Source organism: Diplotaxodon limnothrissa, linkage group LG6 (genome assembly GCF_057381915.1).
Source record: "Diplotaxodon limnothrissa isolate DT_005_m linkage group LG6, D_limnothrissa_male_GT1.1, whole genome shotgun sequence".
In the NCBI taxonomy this organism is placed as follows: Eukaryota; Metazoa; Chordata; class Actinopteri; order Cichliformes; family Cichlidae; genus Diplotaxodon; species Diplotaxodon limnothrissa.
In genome coordinates, this window is record NC_140601.1 from 22,185,458 (window position 1) to 22,212,728 (window position 27,271).

At 41.1% G+C, this 27,271-nt stretch overlaps 1 long non-coding RNA gene across 1 annotated transcript; it reads right to left on the minus strand.

Moving 5' to 3' along the window:
* Window positions 1-12,683: 12,683 nt before the first annotated feature.
* On the minus strand, window positions 12,684-26,218 carry LOC146630549 (uncharacterized). The gene is made up of 3 exons (XR_014906282.1): window positions 23,066-26,218; window positions 17,919-17,950; window positions 12,684-16,571 (listed from the first exon to the last, which is right to left on the minus strand). It is a non-coding gene; the product is annotated as an uncharacterized LOC146630549 (long non-coding RNA).
* Between the last annotated feature and the right edge of the window lie 1,053 nt (window positions 26,219-27,271).

The window sequence follows — 27,271 nt, forward strand, 5'->3', positions numbered from 1 at the left end:
CCTTGACATGTACTTAATACATTTTTTGCTCACTATCAGACTCATAGCTTTAAATCAATGACTGTAGAAAACAGTCATTGATTTTAATATATTATCTCCCCCTACTGGTAGTGCAATTTTTGCATGCATGTCCATTTCACATTTTGAAGAGGCAAGGCATGAAATGGACATGGTGGAGTGGCGTGTCTATTAGCATTTTGCCATGATACTGGGTTGTCCCTCCCCCTAATGTTCTTTCTAGTAAATAAGTCTTATTGCACTCATCCCTAAAACATGGTGTCTAGCCAGGTACTTACTCTGGATGGCATTACCTTGGCCTCCAAGTAACACTGTGAGGAAAACAAATATGTACGACTACTTTCTTGCATTTACGCAATATCTCTAAAGTTTGAAACACTCCGTCTCAGAAGGATCCTGAAAAAACTACCTCAGCATTTATTACTTCTAGGCTTGACTATTATAATTCATTATTACCGGACTGTCTTAAAAACTCATTGAAAAGCCTGCAGTTGATCCAAAATGCTGCAGCAAGAATTTGACAGGGACTAGAAGTCAAAAACATATTTCAGGTTCTCTGTTGAATCCAGAATTCAATTTCAACTCATTCTCCTCACATACAAGTTCTTAAATAATAAGGCAGCATCTTATCTTAAACACCTCATAGTCCTATATCACCCCAATAGAGCACATTGCTCTCAGACTGCTGGCTTACTTTTGGTTCCTAGGATACAAGAGGCAGAGCCTTCATCTTTCAGGCCCCTCTTCAGCCAGCTCCCAGTTTGGATTCGAGAGACTGACACACTCTACTTTTAAGATTAGGCTTAAAACTTTACTTTTTTAGTAAAGCATATAGCTAGGGATCAGATGGCCCTGAGTTCTTTCTTAGTTACGCTGCAATAGACCTAGGCTCTTGTGGGCCTCCCATGATGCACTGTTTCTTCTTCATTCACCTTTTTTGTCTCTGTAAGTCCTTATACACCACTCTGCATTTAATCACTAGTTATTGTTAATCTCTGTCTCTCTTCCACAGAGTGTTTTTTATCCTGTCTTTGTCCCATCACCCCCAGCCAGTCGTGGCAGATGGCTGCCACTCCCTGCAGGTTCTGCCAGAGTTTTCTTGTGTTAAAATGTTTTTCCTTCCCACTGCCACCAAGTACTTGCTGAAAGGGGACATTACTATAGGATCTTTACCTTACAAGAAAAAGCACCTTGAGTCAACTGTTGTTGTGATTTAGTAATATAATAAATAACAATTGAATTGAATTGAATACCTGAAATATCAGTTCTTGAAATAAGCATGAAAATTTCAAATATTCAATATTACAACATTAGTTGTTGTGTAGCAGCTGGCATGATAAAGGCTGCTCATAATTTTCTCATTAATGTAATTACAAGGACAGAACACATTCTGGTACATTTCTAGCACTAATAGAGAGATATTATATTTTTTAAGGCATTACATCATGTAGTACATATTATAACAACTATTATCTACCTTTTAAATGTAAGAGAAGCTAGCTAGAATGCATTTACATTGTAGACAGTTTCCTTATTCAAATAAAAACACAAAAGAAAAAGTTCTTTTTACAGGTGTAACAGAAGTGAACATACGTCAGGACAACTAGTAAGCTAAAGGAAGGCAGAGACTAGACTAGACAGCATCTGTTTTATAGAACTGAAATTGGGGAAATCCATCAGCTAGTTTGGTAAGTCAACAGATTTATCCTTTGGGGTAAGTTACCAAAAGCTTTGGAGGCTTTTGATGTATTCAAATAGAGATTGCTGTTGCTGTCCTCCAGTAGCTAAAGCCAGCCTGTCATGTCATATGTTTGTTTTCCACATTGGCTGCTTAACTACATGCATGCTTGCTCAAACTACAAACAGCAGCCAAAAATCTTCCAGTGCAAGAATCTTACCTCATCAACAGAATCTGTTTTTACCCTGGTTTCTATAGCAAACTTTTATTGGTTTTAGTGACAATAAAAGCAAACTTTTTGTTTTATTCACCTGAATGACATGCTCAACATCTACCTGCTGCTTTTGACAGTTAAATTGCTGGTTTTCAGTTCTTTTTCCCATTCAAGCTTTGTGGGAATCAAGCTCAATTTAATGCACAGAAATCCACTTGTGTCCAGTGAAACTGCTATTGCAACTGCTTTTAAAAAGTTGCATAATGCAACCTTAAAAAACCCTCTCACTGTTTTGGAGGCAGTTTGACCTACACTGCATAAAAAGTGACGCACACAGGAGAGTTCTTGGTTGATGCAGTTCATCTGGGCCTTCCTGGGTATAAAACTGGCTCTCTCGTCTATTTCATCTTAAATCAACCCCTTTAAAAGTTTGTGGGTTGTTTTTTTTTTAATTTATTCTGAAAAAATCCCCTTTTTTAGAAAGTGAAGTTCTTGTGTTGAATCTTTCCATGTCATATGTACATCAAGTAAGTATGTGACAGCCAACCTAGTCAAAAACAAATTGAAAATGATCAAAGGTGCCAAAGAAAGACTACAGAGAAATCAAATCTCAAAGTACTTCGTTTGCCAAAAATCTGTATTTGGATACATAATGATAAAGCAGAATAGTAAAACAAACAAAAAATAGTAGATGCACAAGAAGATAATTACATTTATAAAACACTTTTCTGGTGTTACAGATCACTCAAGGCACTTTATAACCTGATGGTTAACAAGATACAAACTCCATGAAAGCTTTAAAAAAAACCTTATAGTTGGAAATCACACGATTTAAAGCTCTCTAAATTTGCACTTAGTGCCAAAACTTGTTAAAAAGAAATTGTAGAATAACAATAGAACAACAATTATTCAGCTTCAGACATATTTGATTATTTTGAAATCCTAAACCTGGGAACTGTGTTTTATAATTGCTATACATATATCATAGGCATGATTATCAATCATTATCAACTGATAATTAGGCTCAGCAGACATAATTTTATTAAAGATTTTTCATAACCTTGGAGATTTGAAAAACAAACAAACAAGATTTAGAGATTACTACATAGACTAAACAAGAGTGACATGTTAATTTTAACCCAAACGATTTCGATTTTGAGACTAATAGTGTTCTTTACAGACACACTACAAAATGGACAATAAAAAAATCTAGTAGAAAAGTTGCACCTTCTTTCTCTATCTCTCTCCCTTCCTGTCATGCACACCCACACACCACACTCTGCAAGTTAAAGACAGCAAGGAAGCTGTTTTAAATAGTTTACACAATAAACAAATGCTAAGTACTTACTCGTTTCCTAAATGTGCCAGTCACAGCAACGCAAGGACGTTTGAGAGTCTTTCCACTCTAAAAGCAAAATGTATTGTTCCTAGTATACTGAAAACAGGTGAGACTGGGAGGAAATAATCTACCATGGGTAGCATTTCAACTCTAAACTTAAGGTCTAGTACAGCTAATATATTCAAAATAGCAAACAAAGGTTTATATTTTTCAGCCTATATATTTTATATTTTTCAATTGTCTTTTCATGAGCCTTATCTTTACCTGCACTGCCAAATAACATGCAAACTCCACACAGAAAGATCCTGGCCTGATGGTGGAACTGAACTCAGGACCTTCTTGCTGCCAGTAAGCAGTAAACAACTTATGCCATTTTTGCCAGAGAACCATGGGATCAGACTTTGAGGCGCTGATTCTTATACCGACCGCAGCGAAACCATCTGAAAATTCATGCATGCATCCTAATGGGCATGTGGCAATTACTGTGAGTTAACAGAACAACAATTCTGAGATACCCACAAAGAAAATTGTGATGTCCCCAAATGTCCATTGATAACATGCCAAGAACATAGACACAGCTCTGTCTTATGACTTGATGTCTCATAATATCCTTCCCAGTAACCCATACTCTGTACCTCTCTAAGCTTCTTCATCCATCAATGCCTTCCCGGTCCCTCAGGTCGGCAGACCAGCTCCTCCCGAGCGTGCCCAGGACAAATCGTAAGCTCAGACCTGATTGGATGTTTGCTGTGGTGTTTGCTGTGATGAGTTGCCTTTAAATGTTTGACAGGCACCTTCTTTATCTGTTTTTAAATCACGTCTTAAAACATATCTATTTACCTTGGCTTTCAGCACAGCAGGACTTGTTGATGTCTCTTAATATGTTTCTTATTAATTATATTATTTTTAATTTTAAGATATTCTATATGTAATTTAAACAGTTTTCTCTTTGTTTTATGTTTGTAGCACTTTGGCCAACATTGTTGGATGTAAAGTGCGTTATAAATAAAGATGCTATACTTCATAGCACAGCCCTAGGATTTAACATTCCAGTAGGAATCCCATCCATATCTGGCACACTGACTTTTGACACGAGGCCAAGAACATTTATGAGCTTGAAGGTGGTTTTCTAACCAATCCAAACAATAACATAACAGTATTCTGTAGTGGTTTATTATTGTCTGTCATTCTTCATTGACAGCCATGTGAGCACAGAAGTCTCCCAGGAAAGGTATTGTCATGATACGTTGTGTGGCAGGCAGGAGAAGGACCCAATAGCAATATTCACAAACACGGGGATGAACTTAAGAAACACAGCTTTAATGCTGGCAGGACAGAATACAGGACATGCAAAACTAAACCGGAAAAACGTAAACTAATACTCGAAGGTAGACACAGGGAGATCCACACAACATGAGGGAGAACACGACGCCGAACAGAGGGAGACTCAGACAGAAATACACAGAGGGTAAACGAGGAAAGTGGGCACACACGGGGAACACAGGTGACACTGATAATCATAACGAGACAGGGCGGGGTGAACTGAACATGACATGTAGAGGCACAGAGGTTCCGACAGGAGGAGAGAGAGCACGGGGAAAACACAGACATAACGGGCTGGGGAAACATGAAACAACCACAAAGGGAGACGAGGGCTCATCAATACATAGAGGGCACACAGGGGGGAGAGAGCCATGAAGGGAAAACACTTAGGGAACAACACAACAGGGCAACTCAGAAGACATGGCCTAAATAAGGAACGAAATACAAAAATACAAAGAACTAAGAATACTGGGCCCACATGGCCCAGGACCATGACATCACCCCCCCCCTAAAGGGCTGGCTCCCGACAGCCCAAACCCGAGAAACAAAAACAAAAACAGAAAACAACCCACCCAGGGCGGGAGGCGGGGGACCAGGACGGAGGGACCAGAACGGGAAACAAAATAAACAACAGAAAACACGGGAGCACATGACCATAGCCAAAATAAAGTTCAGGGGGCCGACCCAGAGCCCACAGGCACCAGAGTTCACGGGTCACACGGTCGGGGGGCCGACCAGGCGGGTGGCACAGGTGGCAGAGCTGGTCCGGAGGCCGGCCGCGCGGAAGGCAGCGGCGGCGGCGAAGGAGACGACGGAGCAGTTCAGGAGGCCGGCCGCGCGGAAGGCAGCGGCGGCGGCGAAGGAGACGACGGAGCAGTTCAGGGGGCCGGCCGCGCGGAAGGCAGCGGCGGCGACGAAGGAGACGACGGAGCAGTTCAGGGGGCCGGCCGCGCGCAAGGCAGCGGCGGCGGCTCTCCAGTGTCAGGCGTACTGGCCGAGGCCCGGTGGGCACAGGACCAGTCGAGGCGGGACCAGGCGAAGCACAGGCTGAGGCTGCAGCAGACGAAGACTCTGAGGCTGCAGCAGACGAAGACTCTGAGGCTGCAGCAGACGAAGGCTCTGAGGCTGCAGCAGACGAAGGCTCTGAGGCTGCAGCAGACGAAGGCTCTGAGGCTGCAGCTGACGAAGGCTCTGAGGCTGCAGCTGACGAAGGCTCTGAGGCTGCAGCTGACGAAGCACAGGCTGGACCAGGCGTAGCAGAAGGTGGCTGGATGGGCTCCTCGGGCCCTCCAGCTGAGACAGGAGGCTGAACGGGCCCCTCGGACCCTCCAGCTGACGTGGCATGAGGCTGGTGCGGTTCTCCCGAACCCCCAGCTGACGAGGAAGGTTGCTGAACGGGCCCCTCGGACCCTCCAGCGGAGACAGGAGGCTGAACGGGCCCCTCGGACCCTCCAGCGGAGACAGGAGGCTGAACGGGCCCCTCGGACCCTCCAGCGGAGACAGGAGGCTGAACGGGCCCCTCGGACCCTCCAGCTGACGAGGTAGGTGGCGGCGTGGGAGCCGCGGAGTCCTGGATGAGCTCATCCGAGCTCCCAGCAGGAGCCGATGCAGAGCCAGAGAGATTTGAGACCCCTGGCTGAATGTTAAGCTGACCAGCGGACCGTACTGCTATCGGGGACTGGGCTACAGGAGCTACTGGGGCCTGCGCTACAGGCGGCACTGGAGCTACTGGGGCCTGCGCTACAGGCGGCACTGGAGCTACTGGGGCCTGCGCTACAGGCGGCACGGGAGCTACTGGGGCCTGCGCTACAGGCGGCACTGGAGACTGAACTGAGGGTGGCTGCGAGGGAGCTAACTGAACTGAGGGTGGCTGCGAGGGAGCTAACTGAACTGAGGGTGGCTGCGAGGGAGCTAACTGAACTGAGGGTGGCTGCGAGGGAGCTAACTGAACTGAGGGTGGCGGCGAGGGAGCTAACTGAACTGAGGGTGGCGGCGAGGGAACTAACTGAGCTGTGAAGGGCTGCGAGGGAGCTAACTGAGTTGTGAGAGGCTGCAGACCCTGGCGGCTCCAAGGGCCCCCGAGAGCCAGGCGTGTTCCCCGAAAGATGTGCTGACAATCGGGGGTAGGCCACGGCTTTCCCCGGAGCTCCTCCTCTACGTGGGTGCAAGCTGCTTGCTGCTGCTCACAGAGACCGGGCTCCATGATTTCCGGAGTTAATGCGGTGCCACGGCGGCGCCGGCGCCGCCCCCTTCTGGTAGCTGGCGCGATGGGCGCTGATGGCACCAATGCAGGGGGTGATGTAGCGGCGATCTCCCGGTCGTCCGCCCACATCCTTGCCAGAAATGAGGCAGGCGAAGTAAAGTCTGAGCGGATTGGAGACGGCGAGCGGCTGGTAGGCTGTGCAGCAGGTGAGAGGTCCTGCTCCGAGATGAGCCAGGGCTTCCACCGGAGCTCGTCCTCCCGATAAGCCCGTAACACCTGCTGCCGCTCTTCCTCGCCAAAGTCCATGGCCTCCGTCGTCTCCGTGCGCCACGCCGTGCGGCCAGACCGCGGTGAAGACGCGGAAGCCGACGGGGCGCGAGCGGAAGGTGTGTCGGTGGCGAGCCTCACCGTTCCAACTGCAACTACTTCTGGCTCGCGAAGCAGCGGGGAAACGGGACAACAGCAGGGCTCTGGCGGCATAGCCTGCACACTAGGCAGCCGTGGCTGCGGACGGAGTTGGAGGGCGGTGACGAGAAGGTCGGTGATCAGCGGGTGTAGTGCCTCCCATAGCCAGGGAAACACAGACACGCATACTCCCACTTGGCGGGCCAACTCCTCCCGTTCCTCCTCTCCGGAGCACCGCAGCCATCTCCCACATAGCGACTCCACCGTCTGGAGGATCTCCCTCTCTTGTGTCGCTGGGTCCGACATGGTCGCGTCGTACTGGAGGTCCGCGGAGGGGTTGTGAACTGCTGGGTCCATGTTGTGGTCGTGTTCTTCTGTCATGATACGTTGTGTGGCAGGCAGGAGAAGGACCCAATAGCAATATTCACAAACACGGGGATGAACTTAAGAAACACAGCTTTAATGCTGGCAGGACAGAATACAGGACATGCAAAACTAAACCGGAAAAACGTAAACTAATACTCGAAGGTAGACACAGGGAGATCCACACAACATGAGGGAGAACACGACGCCGAACAGAGGGAGACTCAGACAGAAATACACAGAGGGTAAACGAGGAAAGTGGGCACACACGGGGAACACAGGTGACACTGATAATCATAACGAGACAGGGCGGGGTGAACTGAACATGACATGTAGAGGCACAGAGGTTCCGACAGGAGGAGAGAGAGCACGGGGAAAACACAGACATAACGGGCTGGGGAAACATGAAACAACCACAAAGGGAGACGAGGGCTCATCAATACATAGAGGGCACACAGGGGGGAGAGAGCCATGAAGGGAAAACACTTAGGGAACAACACAACAGGGCAACTCAGAAGACATGGCCTAAATAAGGAACGAAATACAAAAATACAAAGAACTAAGAATACTGGGCCCACATGGCCCAGGACCATGACAGGTATGGACTATCAAGCCAAGGCCACATCACTCACTGCTTTGTGAGTCCTGTTTTTGAGTCCTTGAGTTTAGTTATGTCACCACATTGTTTTTTGAAGCCAGAATTGACCATGTTTAGCCTTTGGAGCATATTGGCAGGGCTGCATTGTATTCAGTCATTGGTCTGTAGTGGATCAATAAACTACCCAAACACACAGAGTTTGTTTCCCCTCAAACCTCTGAGTAAGTAGAAAAAGTTTTTAATTGCAAATAGCAAGTTATAAAATACATCTTAACCAATGTAAATATGTATAATCACTTTTAATGAGTAATGTAAAGTGCTTTTTAGTGAATGTAAACTTTCAATCTGACCTGTTTACTTTACTGTTTACATTAATATAAATTCAAAGTTCAGCCCACTTTCATTTCAAGAAATGAAAAAGAATTAATTAGTTATTAATTAATTATTTAACTAATTAATTAGAATCTGCAAATATTTTCAGCCACTGCAAAATTAATATGTATTAAAGATGCTATTATTAATTTAAACTGCTCAAATCAGTTTTGATATGCAGTTATCCATTAACTCTCTGATGTCATGTGTATAACAGGATGCTGATAAAATATAGAAGACTCTGCCCTATATAACGCAAGCACAGTGGAGGTTAAAACAAATAAAGAGCACTTTTGTGTTTACTTTGCTCCCTTGCTGTGCTATTCCCCAGACTTACAATGTCTTTTAACATCTATAAACAGCTAGAAATATCTGCACATGTAAGAATAATCTTCAGTGATGATAGAAATGAGACCTTTGTCGCTTGATTTTTACCCCACAAATGGCTATATAAAAGTCAATCACATAAACTTAAATTATTGTAATCTTCTTGGGTGGTGACACTAAATGGTAATTAAAGAAGAACTCCTCATGGCTTCACAAAAGTAAGCGGTTTTTATGCCAATATATGCACTGAATTGTCCCAACATTTCTCATAATTTCTGAAATTAAAAAAACTGTTCTCTGGGTGGGCTATAATCAAGTCTGGGATAGTAGTAATACATTTTTCTTTCTTATTTTTTAGACAGCCTTAGCCTGTTCTTAAAAAATGTGAATACGTATTTGTATAACATTCAGCATGAAAAGGCTTCTTTCTGCCAAGAAAAATCCCTTAAGGGTAGAAGTATTTAATAAATATTGTTACTGTAAAACAACCCTACTGGAGTTTACAGGAGCATATATTGAAAGAAAAGTAAATAATGACTTTTTCCTGTATTACCCTTGCCTTTTTTCCTATATTTGCCCCATTTTTCAATCCATTATTTGATTTCTGAGCTTGCTTTTTGTAAGGTTTAAATCAATGTCTTTGCAGAGTAGTCGTTATGGATGTGTCATGCTGTATACAGTAAATGTGGAGAAGGAGAGACTATTTCTTTTAGAAAAGCTTTGCAAATTGCTAACTAATACACAGGGTAAAATACATTTATTTATAATACATTTATATTTCCCAAACTGCAAGACAGCAACAGTACAAAAGAATGCCACGCTGGTGTATTTTGGTCTTTGTGAGGTCTTCATCGTCCACAAGTGTGTTTTGTCTCGAACACACCAATTATGCACACTGTTAAATCTATTAATGTGTCAGCTTATTCTGCTTTACAAAAAGTCACATTTTCTTTTTTCTTGAAAACTCTAGAACGTAATCTGTTAATCTCATTCAAATGAGGATTTAATGAGGCTCAGCAACTACTGAGCAGCTAAAGAAAAGTAATGCCACACTCAGTGTCTGTCAATATAATGACACTGTGGGAATGTAGGCTCTCTGTCACCATCTTATCTTCATTGTCTGTGCAAGTAAGGTACTTTATTATGAAGGCCTTTTCCCTTTAGGATTTTTTAATTCTTTTTTGTAAAACATGTAATGTTTTGTGATGATTGTGTTTCTTGATAAATGTCATTAAAAGTCTAAATATGTAATTTTGTTTAACGCAGGTGCATTTTCAGGGGTATCATTAATTTCAGGAAAAGGGCATCTGTAGAGGCTCCTGTAAAAAAATTCTGTTAAACCACAAATGAGATCTGTACATTTCATTGCTAATCCACTCATAGGAAGTAAGTGGCCTAACACAGGCAAATTACTTGTCTGAAGATGATCTTTTAAAAAAATATTATCATCTATCTCAAAAAAATTAAATAAATTAATTACTTAATGTAAGGAACACAAATGATTAGCACATAATTTTTGCATTTTTATCCAAAGAACAAGTGCTATATGATTAGATTATGAACTTTTTTGCCAAAAGCTAAGAAGCAATATATTGTGCTCGCAGCCTTTTACTTTAATATGTTTTGATATTTGTTTACTCTTTGAGGAATAGTGTAACCCAACAGTTTCCTCACAAATCATGAATGATGTCTATAGAAGTGTGCTTCAGACATACATATAACCAGAACACAGCATGACAATGAAAATGTTCATCCTTCCACGTACCTGTGTGTAATTATATTGCTTTATTGTCTTGAAAACACAACTGTTTTGGTTCCTTGATGCTTTTTATTAAACTACCTATTAAAAGCTGACATTTTTTTCTTTTAACTTAGTATTTTAATATTTAAATACATGTTTTTACAATATCTCAAGATAAGAAATTGAAATAGGAAAGGAATGCTCCATGCTTTATGTCAAAGTCATTGTATGATAGATACAGCTGAAGTTTGAACAGTTTTTTCCCCTTATTCACTGAAATTGAAATTAATTAACAAAGTGGTATATCTCTGTCTGTGCTAAATTATTTGTATCCCCAGTTGGAGACATTTCCAAGCTCCAAACTTTGTTGGCTTTGCAACCTCACTCCTACTTTTAAAAGAATGACCCCAACCTTACCATCATTGAGTGCAGCAGTCATAAGTTAGAACCTGCAGTCCATGAAGCTTTTAAGCATATTATAGAGTCGAGTCATTTTCAGATATTTATTGACTCTCAGACTCAGTAAATGCAACAAGAATTGCCTCTCTCCCTATTTAGAGATTTTCAGATGCGGTTAAAAGAGGACCGACACACCTTCATGTGAAGAGCGTCCACATTAAAGGAGAAAAAGTCATCAAGACAGACTGTTGTCTCAGAAAACTACTGTAAAATAGTATTTACTTGCTGCTGAAAGTTGAGATTATGTCATTATGAAGGGGAATTTCAATCTGACGTGTTAAAATGACCTTTGATCAGATCACTTGTGTCTGGAAGAGGCACACGTGACTCTGACAATATTGTATTCATGATTACATGTTGTAGTTCTGAACTTGTGTACTTGTTAACTTTTTAATTGATTTACAGAAATAATAATGGCAGCAGTTATAAATACTACATGATAGGTTTCAGAGAGTAGGACCACTCTGGTTCCTCAATAATTATCATGGAGAAGAAAAAATGTAAGGGAAACACTGGTTAGTACAACTTCCTTATTTGTTGCCTTAATATTACTATTATACTTCTTTGAATTTACAACCTCGCTCAGTTTGAAAAACTCTTTGTGTCCAGGGAAATACATTGATTTGAGCTCAGCCTTAACCATAACATCAGAAATCACTTATTTACAGACCAAAATCTGCATCAAAAGTCATGATCTTCATAATCCATCAAACTGTCTTACATGAATGTATTCATCAGGGTACCACAATTTCACCTCAACTTCAACATTTGTAATATGTTCTCTATGGAGGAGAGTGTAATTACCAATCATTTACTTTTCAGAATCTTATTGAAAGATTTAAAACATTCAACGAATTAAAACATTCATTTTGAACCATCTAACCTGCGTGATTTTGGCCAAAACAAATGAAAATAAATTGCGTAAAAATCCATACTAAGTTGTAATTTCATCTTTTAAAAAGGCTGTGGCAGATTTACTAGGCTCTCCACTCATCCACCTCCACCTTCTTTTACAGACAGTCCCTTGGACAATCACATATATTAATGTTTCCTGCATAGACATCATAAACATCCACAGCCACAAATACCTACAATACAGCCCCATAAACAAAACTGCATTCTATGTTCAGAGCTGCAGTATTGTGATGAAAACCAGAGCATCAGAAAACGTTATACTAAACGATAAAGCTACAACAACCTGTACAAAAAAATAAATAAATGAAAAAACGATATGTTGATGTCTTCACAAAGTTGCATGTTGTCAATTTATTGTAACAAAGGACAATCTGGTATTACCAGGGATACTGCAACAATGGTCTGGATAAAGAAGTTATAGTTCCCAAAGGTTTTGAAGCAGAAAAGGTTCATGCACATATTCTGCATGTTACATGCTTTCAGTAACTTTCAGTAAGTACACTGAAAAAATGGCCATGTTGGATTTACTTAATTTAATAGTGGACATTGGTTGCACACAACCGTTTTGCTTTGGCAGAAACTTAAACAACTGAGTTAAATCACAACTTATTCATATTCAGTAAACCTGTGCATTGTGTGTCGATAAAACGCAATTGAAACATGTTTAGATGAAGTAAGGTGAGCTCTTGGAATATTTTAATCCTTCGCAATTTGTCATTTTATTTCAACACTATTCAATAACTTTTACCCCAATACTACTTGGTCACTTAGATACTAATTGTCTTCATATTACATAATGTTCAACAAAGTCTAGAATCTGGTTAACATAAGAATTGACTGGATCTACAACAACTACTATCCTTTATCTGGGTATCAGGGGTGCTGGGGCATAACCCTGAAGTGATAGGTTAGCCTGGACAGCTCACCAGTCTATCACATAGAGACGAACAACCATTTAATTCAATTCAATTCAATTCAATTTTATTTATATAGCGCCAAATCACAACATAAGTCGCCCCAAGGCGCTTCATAGATACAGAGAAAAACCCAACAATCATATGACCCCCTATGAGCAAGCACTTTGGCAACAGTGGGAAGGAAAAACTCCCTTTTAACAGGAAGAAACCTCCGGCAGAACCAGGCTCAGGGAGGGGCGGCCATCTGCTGCGACCGGTTGGGGTGAGAGAAGGAAGACAGGATAAAAGACATGCTATGGAAGAGAGACAGAGGTTAATAACAGATATGATTACACTCACATGTAATTTAAAATCACCAATTAACCTAACCCTAACAACTGCATGACTTTTAACTGTGCGAGGAAACCAGAATACCCAGAGAGAAACCACTGTAAACTAACCAGATAGTGGATTTTAACCCAGGACCTTTTTGCTGTGAGGCAGCAGCACTAACCACCATGCCACCAATCCACGCTTAACAAACGTAGGAAAGCTATGATTTCAAGGCTTGATGCAGAATTTTCAGTATGCCGAAAAAAGTAGAGGCAGCTGCTCGACTTGACTGAGATGGATGCCTTCCTCAAACCACGATCCAAAGCACGCAAGACTGAAATCCCATGCGCTGTCGTCAGATTTAACATTGCTATATCATTGACTTACTTCACTTGAACATGATATGAACAATTTAATCTACCTTCTCTGAATATCATGTAGTTTCTACAGTATATAGTTACACTTAACTTTATTTATTTATTTATTTTTTCCGCCTGTCCCGTTTGGTTCTTTTGCCATTAGAATTATTGTCTAAAGGCAAAGAAAGATGCCCAACAGATTTACTTTACCAAATGGACCATCCCAGCCTTGCCGTAATGGTCTATTTCATTGACCTTTGTTTTTATTGTTTATTTTATTTTATTTTCACTTGCTACACACAGAACAGACATGACTGGGGAAAAGAAAAGGGAGAAAGAAAGAGAGGTAGGGAAAGAAAAACAGCGGGGAAGAGAAACGGTGATAAAGGGCAAAAAACAAAAACAAGCAAAACAAACAGACAAAAATACATATATCAATCACCTGGATCACCTGTTGAGAAAGAAAAAAGAGAAAAAAGGCAAAAAAAGAGAGCAATATAATAAACAACATCATCTCGATAATCTTTGTGAATATACCAGTAAATACTAAATATTAAACATTATTGCGCAACATGTAGGATCGACAGCGCACAGTGTGCTTTGAGGTAGGAGCCAAAAAGGGTGTAGTTTGTGTGTGTGAGCACCCGTGTGTACACCTGTGAGCATGAGCCCGCTTGTATTCAAAAGGTTCCTTCACGTAATGATCTTCTAGAGGGTGTGGAGAGCCACATCCCCGTCCACCAGGGAATGAAGCAGGTATGGAGGAGATCCAGGCTCCAGACATCCAGAAACCCTCAGAGCACAAGAGACCAAGGAAGACCAACAGAGGGGCAACTGTGCCGGAAAGAGCTTTAGGAGAGCCCCAGATGAGGGGTCACTCAGCAGCCGCGGAGCAGAAGCCAGGGGGGGTTGCAGTGACGTGCCCGTGAGCTCCGCCGGCAGCCAGCTGTGCCAGAGTGACCGAGCCCCAGGCCCAGAGGCTGAGGGCACCCCATCCCCCGAAGGGGCCCGAGCGAGCCCCAGGCTCCAGGCCCCAACAAGCAGCCACCAGGAGTGAGCTGGTGTATACCTGGACGCCCATCCCCGGACACCAAGAACCACCAATACACCGATGTCTGAAGGCGTCTGCCACTGGCAGGGGGAGTGGTGGGGGGAGATAGGCCTCCATACCTTGGAGGGCCTGAGATGTTCCCAGAGAGGTGGCGTCTGATACCCAACCTGACATGTAGACACAGACAAACAGGCACACACAGATACAAACATCCATTCCCACCCTCATGCTCTCATATGCAAATACTCAGCACTCACCCAACGTGGAGACAGACATAAATAGACACTGTACACACAATCACACTCCCCAAGCATACTCTATACCCCAGGTCGAGGTACCCTCTTCCCTGAGAGAAGCAGACCGCCCAACTCCGCAGCAGGGATGCTCCACATTCCAGACCCCAATTACACTTAACTTTAAAGCATGAGGCAATTGTGTTGAATACACGCAAGATGCTTACATAAATCCAAGAGATGGTCAATTCCTTTTTTTCCAGTGTACTTCTAGAAAATGTACCCATCAGGAATGCATGTATTTTTGTGTGGAAGATGTTGTTAGTGGTTAAATTCTTACATCTGGCGCAGTAACAGGAAAACACAGGGTTTTATGGCTGCTCGAGTATGGCAAAAATGATAATCACGATTATTTTCACTGAAATTGAGATCTCGATTATTTGACGATATTTATTTAACAATAACAATGTATTGAATAATGACTTTAAAGATTGTCAAAAAATAATATAAAATAGTTTGCAAATACTGATGACAGTGCAAATATTTGCAATATAAAAAATAAATGAAAAATGTAAACAGCTATGTTTAGTGAACGTTGCAGTGTTGCTCTGTGGTGCAGCTACGACACTGTAGCAAAGTTTACACACTATGTCTACTTGATCCACGTCTGACTCCGCGAACCCATAATGTTTCCACACCACTGAAGTTTTTTTTTACCTCTCTTTTCAACCAGCGGCAGTCACTCTCCTCTCCAAATAACTTTTGCTTAGCTACCCGAGCTTCCCTCGGGTCCTCTTAATCAGCGGTCCCCAACCCCCGGGCCTCGGACCGGTACCGGTCCGTGAGTCGTTTGGTACCGGGCCGCGAGAGTTGAGGCTCGGGTGTGAAATGTATAGTTTTCAGGGTTTTTATCAGTTTTCAGCGTTATTTTGTTATCGTTTTTGTCGTTTACTCGGTTTTCCTTGGTCTTTTCACATGTGTTATGAATAAATTTTCTTTTTTTCGGTACCGGTACTAGTTTTATTTTGTTGTATTTATCCGCGACACCTTAAAGGCCGGTCCGTGAAAATATTGTCGGGCATAAACTGGTCCGTGGCGCAAAAAAGGTTGGGGACCGCTGCTCTTAATTGTTGTGACACGTTCTATGTTCTTATGTGAATAAACAGATTTTTGAATCATTGCATTTTGTTCTTATTTATATTTTAGACAGCACCCCACCTTTTTGGAATTAGTCGTGTAATTTTAACAAAAACAGAAGAAAAAAAATTTTTTTTGAAGTAGAACATGTATAAATTTACTGCTTTAGCATAAATGTTACAACTTATATCTATCTGTCTATTGTTATGGACCATCTAGGGGTGACCAGACCACAAAATAAAATTGATCCATCCTCGTTAGACCCTAAGCAGCCACATCACACAATTGATAAACAGTGACAGTGGTTTATTTACAATATGTTAATTGGTTAGCGTATTTGACAGTAAAAAAGGAGCTGGTTATAGCTCCAGAGTGGACCTAACACCAAAACAACAAACAAAAGGAGCCTATCGATAGGATTTACCAAACATACCCAATCAAAAGAACAGCATTGGGCATGTTGCAAAAAGTCTTCTGGTTGAGATGAGCCAAAGATGAATGAATAACTTTCCATGGTGGTGTCATCATTATAAGACATCTCCAGCTAGGTAGCCAATCGTTACGGTCCAGCCTCTGGATACCCCAATCACAGAGAGGCACCTGGACACTGAGTTATGCATATTAGACAACATTACAACAGCAGTTGTATAGATAAATATGTATAAGGATTTGGCATATAATTTTACAAATTTATTAATAATGAATAAATAACTGAATTATTGAATAGTTAATTATTACTACACTAGCAGTGAAGAAAAAGAGAAAATGTGTTCTCATGTAAATAATTGAACTGAAAATACTTTTGGATAGTTCCTTTTTTTTCTTTTTTTTCTTTTTTGCTGTGAGGAAGCCATCTTTCTAGGACGAACAGGGAAAAGCTTCAGGAAATATAAAGCCATCACATGTTCTGTTTCTCTCTAAACCTGTTGACTTTCACCAGTGAGCTTGAAACTGGAGCCCATTCCTGGCACTGAGGTCCATATCTGAGAGGTACTGGCATATGCAATTGGCCCCAAGGGACTCCTTTGAATCTTGGCCATCTTAGTACTTGCAGAACTGACTTGGCATTTCATATTCTGCACATACTGTTTGCAAAAACAACCACAACCCACTTCAGAGTTAGTGATTAGAACAGAGATGTTAAGTAGCAGGCCATTAAGTACTTAAATGTAGTTATAGCAGAGCACTGGATTAGCAAGTGTCTTTGTAAATATTGGGTACTGGCACAGTACACTGTAGTAAACGGAGCCAAACAGTTGACAAAATCCTGCAGAATTGTTTAATAAATTCCGGAAGACCACATTTTTATTCATCCTGTAAAAATGAAGTTTAATTCATTTTTCAGCTTTGTTGTTAGGTTGGTGTCAAAGATAGAGGAAAAAAAGACCTAAGGCCTTAAGGTCTAAAATGTATTTAAAAATTTATGCCAAGCTTCTATGTCCATCACTTCAACAAGTAATAGCCTTTTGAAATAAGAGTATTCCTTTTAATACATGGAACTGATGGAAATATAAAGCTTACATGTAACATTTTAATGTTGAGGTGAAGTTTACTGATTTTATCAAATTTTATTCAAGGGTTGCATGAAATGTCAAGACATTTTGGTACAGTAAAGTGCAGGATATAGGGATGAAGTTTCAGAGCAGTACTATGTTGGACTGGTGTAGAACAGGCTGTGGTGTTCATGGTCAATGTTAGGTTACATTAAGGAAGCAGACATCAATTTAAAGTTAAGGTGATAACACAAATAGATTTGCTCACCAAATTATTCCTCCTACACTAGCTTTATATTGTGGTGGGAATTGAAAGTTAATTAACATCTCCAACATATGTTGGTCAGGTCAGTTGGCTAAATTCACTAAGAACAGCTAATACTGAAGTAACAGCACATGAAAAATCTGCTACAGCTCACAAAACAAATTATTATGTGACTTATTTCTAAAGAATTCCTTACCCCATGCTGCAGTTCCACATCTAATTTTAGGGCTTCTCCACCAACACAAAAAGAAAAGAAAAGAAACTTTATATTAATGGTGAAAATTCATGTAATAAATAAATGTTTGCTAAAATATGAATGTGGAATTCTAACTTCTCCATCATAGTATAGAGTCATGCAATATTGGTACCATGCAGATCTGGCATTCATTTTCAGCTTGCAATTAATATCCCACAATAATTGTGATAACTCTTTCATACATCGTCCTTACAATGAGATGGGTTTGACAGTCACCAGAAAAACATAAAACCATGTAACATTTAAAATTTCGCAGTGAGTAATATTATAATTGGTGAAACATTAATTAGTGATGTATTTTTTATGGGCTGTAATAAGCAGCGTGTGCTGTAATTACCTTAAACTCAGCTATTTCAATCTGTCTATTATCTATATTACCCTATCACTCCCTGTTTCACAATAACAGGATACTTATTTTAAACTAAACTGGGTCATTAGCGCACAATGCAATTAGTCTGTCCTCACCCAGTTAGCTGCCGGAGCTCAATTTGATGTGTGTGAAACTTTAGTTTTAACAATAATAAGACCAATTTACTCCAGAGGAAATAGTGTGGCTGGATCATGTAAAGTATGTTGGAATAATCCAACAGAACAAGGGGAAGGTGTTCCTGATCATACAGTCATCAATAACAAGCACGTAAGTAATCATTCTGATAGTCATTTGTTCACTGTGATAAAAAGCAATGACCGTGGTAAACAGAGCCACAGGTGTTTGCTGTTTACTCCACTGTGAATTAATCCAGTGATATTTGAAACTAAACTCATCATAGGTATGCTTTATCTTTAACCATGCATGTATAATTTTAGGATAAAATATGAATATTGTTAATAATACCACAGCAAAATCAATAGAAACTAGTACCTTCAGATTCAGTTATATCAGTCATGCTAAAACTACTGATATGTGTTAATATAACCTTTTTAACACTCAAAACTGCTCCTCAACTTTTTTGTGTTGTCATTCAGATTTGATATTCTGGTGACCACTTTTGAATTGCTGATTATCTTAGTCCAAAGTCCTTACATGAGGGAAAGGAAATACATTTCAAGTGAGACGCAGTAAAATGGCAGTGACCCTTTAAACAAGAGCTATTCGCCCAGAAGCAAAATAAATGAATAGCACTATGCTTCCACTGTGACGTTGTACCATAAATAATTAAACACTCATTGTTTGTACTGAAGCTCTCACTCAGCCAGCAGCTATATTCATCTCAACTTCTATAATGCTCTTAATAAGCATCACATAATATTTATCTCAAAATAATCAATGTGAATAATCAATGACAATGCTTTAAGGGAAATTGTACTGCCATTGAATTATTATTAATCTGTGTTCACTGTGTGTTTCAGGCTCTATTTTGTGTTAAGATGTTGCAGTTTTACCTACATGAATTCTCTCTACTACATTTCTACACTTCTATACTCCTTGATTGTAGACCTCACCATAAAGGTCTTTTGACAGCCCTACTTCTGCAGGAAAGGTAAAAGGAAATTTCACAACTAAAGTGCATTGTGGATCATGCTGATTTTATTCGTCGAACAACATTACTAACCATTCATAGCAAATATATGAGTCAAAAACTGACTTTCTCACCAGTGTCTGACTTATTTGAGTTCAGTCCTTCCCTAGAGGGCTGATTAAATTATAGCTGCCTTAGAAAAAAACATTAACACCCCAATGAAGTGATGCTGCAGTTTTCCATTTTCCCTTATTATTTTGTCCCACCACAAACTTGTTTTCTGTTCTTTTCAGGAAATTTCTCTTAAAATAAGATTATCAAATAAGTACTTTTCTCCCCTTTGATCCTTAGCAGGACAACCTCTTTTCAACCTCCCTTTAAATATCACATCTCAGCTTAGGTACAAGATTACTGGTGTTGAATTAAGAGATGATTAGATATAGGCTGGAAGGGACAATATATTTCTACATGTTGACTAAGCACTAGAATTTTGAATTTAGGTTTGTCTGTGCTTGAATCAGCAAGGACTCGGGTGAACCATTAAACTCTTGAACGCCTTTTCTCACACGTGTTAAATGCGGTCATACTGGGACACAAGATTTGGGTCATGCAGTTTGTTTTTGATCCCAGCAGCTAGATCTGCACACATTTTAGAAGTTATTTGGGCTCTGATACATCTTGTGATAATTACTGCTGTGATTGGCTATAAAAAACAATTTAATGGGGTAGTTGAACATTTTGGGTTTATAAACTTTCTTGCTGAAAGTTAGATGAGTCTATCAGTTCCAATATCATGTCTGTGTACTAAGTAATGAGCCAATGAACCAAAGAAAAACTGTTAGCTGGGCTCCATCTGTGTTCAAACATACGCCTACAAGCATTAATCACATGTTGTATCTTGTTTGGTAATTCTGTTTACAGAAATGTTGAAAAATGACAATTTCTGGTTTTAGAGGGAATTAGAAGCTAAAACTGCATATCCACCAGCAACAGTTTATCCTTCCACACCCGTGTGAACTGCTGTCATGTCAATCTCTGTGATAACAAGGGACACCATTCCTGTGTATTGTTCTGCAAGAATAACAAATAACACCCAAAATCCCATCAAGCAAATAACTGCAGTTTCTAAATCCTGTAAGATTTGAAAAGGCCAAGGTCAGCCGTTCTTATGTCTGACCATTTGCCTACCCAAGATCTGCATGTAACACAAGGACTGAATACCAGGAAAATAAATAAAATATCTGTTTAAATAAATCATTTTTAAAGACCCATTTCAGCATAAATTTATAAAACAAGATGGGTTATACAGGATAAAACAGATAAACATTGGCCAAGGCCGTCATGTCATATTTGTAGATGTGCTAATAACAAAGCTGTTTAGCCAGTACATCCCTGGATAAGAATATTCCTTAAAATGTTGAACCAGAGAAATAACTATTTTATCCTCCTCAAATACAGTAATGTGCAAAAGTCTTGAGCTTTTCCTCATTTCTTTATAGTTTGCCTGCAAAGAGCCAGATTTTGTAGTCATTTTATAAGTACCCTTAAGAAATAGTTCTCTGGGCTTGGATATTGACAGGCATAAAACTGTATTTTTGGACCAGCGAGGTGAATCTCTAAGAGCCACTAACCAAACATTTGGTATTGTATCCAGCGTTTCCTTAAATAATTTTGAGGAAACTGGAAAAATGGAAGACAAAAAAAGAAGAGGTCTAAAAACACTATGTACAGTAGGAACACTATCTGAAAGTCTCAGCAAAGACTGGACCAAGGACCTAAGAGATGCGTTGGGCCCTTTATTTCATTCATCTACTGTTCACTGAATGGTCATCACCACTCGACGAGGGTGGCTGTCAAGAAGCCATTCCTAAGGAAAGGAAACAGGGACAAAAGTCCCTTTGGAATTGTTACGTCTGGTTCTTTTTAGTGTACAGTAAACAATTGAGTCGAGGCCTTAAGCCCCAGATATCTCGCACAGGCATCGTTTTCATAACCAAACCGCTCCGGACTCTGCTCCCCAGACCACACAGATGCCCTCTGGGCTTATTATTGTAACAGATTCTGTATTTGAATTTGTTGTGTGCAGCATTGAGCCTTTGTCAGTAAAGCATTCTTCATTGCAGCAGCTTGGAGCATTGTGTGTCACTTCTTAGTGAATTAAATCAACATTTTGATTTTGGTGCATGGGTATGTATCAGTTTTCACTCCCTCAACGAGTGCATAAGTGTTCATGTGTGTGTTTCTCTTCATTCTAAGTCGGCGCATGCAGAAGTGTGTGTTTGTGTGTTGGTGTATGTTTGTGTTCATCACCTTCCTGTTCTGTAGTTCAGGTAAACCAGCAGCCTGAAGCATGCCCTGGGGTCCTGCCCTCCTCTTTGGGTCTGTTTGCATCCGTTGTTGCAGCTGCCTGCATCTTCTCCTTGTAACTTGACCCTTTTGCTTCTGTAGCTCTTTCAGGGTTTACTCCTGCTGTTGGAGCTTTGCGTCAAGTCTGACGACCTCCTGCTCCAGCAAGCTTCCGCCTGATTTCAAGTCCTGTACGTGAAACTCCACGTCTGACTGATGAGTTCAACTAGCAACCAGCTCCTCCGGAGCCGTGCTCAGTTTCTGCTCTGATGCCTTGAGCTCTTACTGAGGGCAAAAACCTCAGAGTCTTTTCCTTCCACGTCAGATTGGAGTCTGTTTATGTTGTCCTTACTTTGCTCCACGGCCTTCTGCAGCTCTGCTGTTCGGCTCTTCTCAGAGGTCAGCATTCTTTTGCTCACCCTCCCTTTTCCTCCGGGCTTAATGCGCGTCTCGTCACAGCTCTGTCAGCTGACGCAGTCTGGGAATTTCCCCCGTGTAGTGAAACGGGCTTTAGGTTTAGTGCTCTCCGTCTCTGCTGCATGAGATTGCTTTTTTGCAGCACTGTTGACATCCTCAAGTTGTTGTTGTGAGTCCAGCTGCTGTGGCCTTCAGGGGTCAAAGGGTCAAAGATGGTCGCGGAGAGGGCAACGATGGTAGAGGGGAGGGTAGGAGTCCAGGTCAGCTTCGGCTTTCAGAAAAAACAAAAACAAAACAAAACAGGCGAACAGGAAAATGATGTTGTGTTGGCTGTGCTGTGTTGGCTGTGTTATCCAGAGAGGGGAGAAACAACGGGGTCTCCTCTCCCCCCTTTTTTGTTTTTTCTCACCATATAATCAACTCATGACCCCTCAAGTTGACAGGACAACACAGGTACGTGTTAAAATTCTTAAGATCCTGTTTAGAAACCTAAAAAGGAATTTTCTATCATTCAGTAGTCATTTGTCTTAAACAATCAACAAAAACATGTCCCAATTCGACCCTTTTAACCACTAAATTTGTCGTGTCCTCACTTAATCATCAGACCAGTGTCTTTGTCTTTTGACGTTAAGTTGTTGTCCTGCAACCCAGAGAGTTTATTTGTCAGTAGTGTATAAACTATATCATTTAAAAACAGGTGTATGTTAAATGTCGCTACTTTGACCTTGCATGTACGTGCACATGTATGTAAGCTGTTTCTTCATTGCATGTATGGGTGCGTCTGTATATGGGTTAATTTAACTTTTTCTCAAACGAGGCATTTCACTAACACGCACATGTGTCTGTTCCTCACACTTCTCATACCTTTCTCTGGTTGTGTGTGGTCTTATTTGTTTCAGTCATTTACCAGGAACATCTTTTCCTTTTCTTCATGTCTTCCGCCAGAGGTTAACACTGGTGAGATTCAGGGACACAGCACCCAGAGCAGTTCAGCAAGAAAAACCTGCCTAAAACTACATTCTCTCTTTTTTTTTTTTTTTTTTTTTCCGGGAGGGGTGGGGACAACTCTGATGTCCAGCCGTGAATTTTTAGCCAAAGCTTGGCCTGTCTTCTGCTGCCGTACTCAGGTTTCCAGGTTAAGAAAAAACACCTGTATGAAGACACTAAACATACATTTAGTATTTGTATAAACATAACTGCCTAAATTATTGAACTCTTGAGGAGGGTTGATTTCAGAATCAGAATCAGAATCAGAAACTTTATTGTCATTGTCATGAGACCAACGAAATTAAGAATGGTCCCCGATCATTGCATCATCCCTAGCAATATCAAAATATAAATAAAACAATAAAATTCAATAAATAAAATAGATAGAATACTTAAAATACTAAGTATTCCCACACACATGCTTCAGACCATGCATAGATTAACACAAGAGTGGCGTGATGGACATTTTTTGTAGTATTCAGATGTGTTATTGCAGTTGGATAACAGCTGTGTTTGAGTCTATTAGTCCTTGCTCTGATTGCCCTGTACCGTCTGCCTGAGGGCAACAGTTCGAACAGGGAGTGGCCAGGATGTGAGGTGTCTTTTATGATGTTTTGGGCCTTTTTTAAAACAGTGGGCGTTGTTTAACTCTTTACTAACTTTAAACCCCACCATAACAATTTCTCACTCACAAACTTCTATGCATCCATTTAAACATGCGAAGCCAGCACAAATTCACACTCATACCCCTACAGCAAAGCTTTAACATAACCACAATCCAACTCCTCCCTTAAACGGGAGAAATCACCCTGAATCAACCAACTCTATATAAAACGTCAAACAAAGATAAACCACAAACATTTCTACACTTCTGTGTCTTCCACGCAGCACAATAGGCAGAAAAACACCGATTACTCACAGTCTATTGAATTTATACTTAACATCACAACAAAAGAAAAACCTGCTCTTTTCACAACTCTCACAGCTAAAGTCACCAACTCCAAAACCACAGAATTAAATCAATATAGTCAAAACTCTTACCCAGAGCCTCTGAAATAATAAAAAATCACCAAACACTCGGTTACTCTTTTCACTCGCTCCTTCTCACTCCCTTCTTCCTCATTCTCCTCTATACAGCATACACGCTCGCTCCCGCGGACCCACTCGGCCCCGCGGGCTCACTCGGCCCCCACCTTTTTTCTCTCACAGAGACAGAGAGAGACCCTTTTCCTTTTTTCTCCAGCACACATACACACACAGAATCCCATCTGAGAGAAAGAGGGAGAGAAGAGAAAAGAGTTTGTAGAGAGGAAGTTTTTAGCAGGAGTTTCAGATTTAACAGATTTATAGAACTTATTTACACACACAGGTAATTTATAATCTATATACACACGGGCCCGTATAAACATAAACACACCGCATGCCAGAACCACTTATCTCGTTTATTTCTCTAGCGGTGTTCCTATACTTTAGACTGATTTAAAAGCATCTATAGCCCAGGGCCCAGCCCTTGCTGGTCAATTCACGTTTCAAGTACGCCGCCTTGAAAACGGTCAGATTACTAAATTCTAATAACTTTAAAACTACTTCCCCACCAGGAAAACACGGAGCTCCACCAGCCACGTGACACATCCCAGATCACGCTTTTGGCTTTACTTAAAGCTCAGTGTGCCCAACGTTAGATAGGATGCAGCCAGGTCTGACCTTCTCAATCAATCTGGCGCAGTAAAGAAAGCGATCTCCGTCGATCACTTCGATTCTTCGGGGTGCTCGACCTCCCCCGGCAATCCAACCGAGCAAAAAGCCTAGCCACGCGTCCGTGATTAGGAGTCGCCGCCACGGCGCTGAGCGGCTGCGCCCTTAGGGGACCTGGTCCCCAGTCCTAAACAGGTTTACTCAATATATTATAAGCGTCACTGTGAGGTCGCCGCCTCCAGTTCAATTATCTGACGCCCAAGACCCAGTCTCTGCTACCCAATTAAAACCAAATGCCCTACACTACCTGCTGATCTGGCTGGCACCCAGTCAACTTTCCTTTAAACTCTTTAAACCGTATTAACTTAAACACATAACTTCTTAACTCAAAATTCACCCCCAAAATAAACAGCAATGAATTTAGTCAGACTCATATGCCCTATTTTAACTAATTACTCAAGATCACTATGGACCAACGCCAGAAACCCAGACTGAGTGAATATTATTTAATTAAATTTAGTTTTAACTTCCAATATAGCGCCTTTGGATAAAAATCAACAGGTGGCACTCACCTTTCTTATGTCGCCTGGCGTCACTCAGATAGGCTGCTGGCCTTCGCCCCTGTTTGTCACCCACACGATAGCTGCAAGCTCCCTTCTCCCCCAACCGGAGTTTCGGCACCAAGTTGTTACGTCTGGTTCAGTTTGGGTAAGAAGGAAAAACAGCCGAGTCCGTGTAGGTGTCAAAAATAGTGATTTTATTACACACTTCTAAGACAGAAGCATGGGAAGACAAGCGTACAGCCACAGATCTCCAAAGAGTGGACCGTTCCCCATCCTTATATTACCCCTGATGACATCACACAGTTAGACCTTACTGGAAATGATAACAGTCTCCCCATAGTCCAAAGTTCTCCTTATACAAACATCAGATGATACTTTAGAGAAAAACAAGTGTGTGACATGTCATGTTGTGCAGTTCTGTGAGCCTGTGTGTCCAACTAGAGAATGTCCTGACATGACCTCCCTGTGTAAATAAGGGTGAACGTGCGTGTTTACATAACTCTCTATGTGCATGTTCTGATGTAGGCCTGCAAATGAATTAGAACAAGGTCCTGCTGGACCCTCCAGTTATGGACGGTGAATACAATGCTGTGGATACCATTTGAGACTTGATTACAATGATGATAACATGCATACATTAATCTTTACTCAGATTACCATAGATATAAAACAAAGATTATACTGTCATCAGATTCCACAATGGTAAATGATTAATGATTGATACTTCTAATTATAACTGTGATCATAAGAATACAAAATAAAATATCTCCTGGTCACAGAATCCCAAATTACATAAAAAATGCACTTAAAATTAGTGGCAACAGGCTTTATGGAGTCATGAATCCAAATTCTTGGCTGTAGACACACTGTATTGCGTGTCTACAGCCATCTATGTCATTGTTAGGGGCTGCATTTCAGTGGTGTTTGGGACCTCATGAAAATGGATGGAAATATGCAGACAGGAAAGTACCATCAGACTGTGATCCACTATGCAACACCATCTGGAACTACCATCATGTTGAAACATGACGAACAAAAGGCAGCCCGTTCAATGAAGAGCTTCTTTAAGAACACTGGAGACGTATTCCTGAGTCAAAGAAAAAAAGCAAAAGCTTACAAAAATGCTTGCCTCAGAAAATTCAAGCTGTGTTGAAGAAAAAATATGGCTTTTGCATTATATACTTTTTTATTTTTGTCACGGTACTGGGCCATGAGGCCCAGGGTTTAAATTCTAATGCTTGTTTTTGTATCCACATGTGTAGTTTAACGCATCCAGTTGTTTTCTAGTTTGCAGTTTAGTCCTTGGTTTCTTAGTCCCTTTTGTCATCTCTCCCTGGCCCGTGTGTCTACCTGTCATGTTTCGTGTCTCTGGTTAGGTTAAGTTCATGTTCTATCTCCATGTCTATGTCTCTGTGTTTCTTGGTATCCTGTTCCTTAGTCTGCGTCTCTCTGCTCCTCTCTCCGTTTCGTTATGATTCAGGTTTGCTCTGTAGTTTTTCCCAGTTTAGGTTTCCATTAGTAATTTCTCATGCTTCGTTGCCTGTTTCTGCCACTGCCACTTTGTAAACAAATGTCACTCTCATCACCAGTCGCTTGCCTGCATTTTGGGTCCTCATTCATTCCACAACACGACTGCTGCCCCAGCCGTGACAATTTTCATGTATATTTGCATTTTTGAATAAATTGCTGCAACTATTTCCCATTTTCTTCCTGCAACATATAAGATGAGGGGGCGGCTCAAGACTTTTGCACAGTATTGTGAATTAGGTAATAAACCAAATATTATTATAATAAACCAACTTTGTATATATATATATATATATAT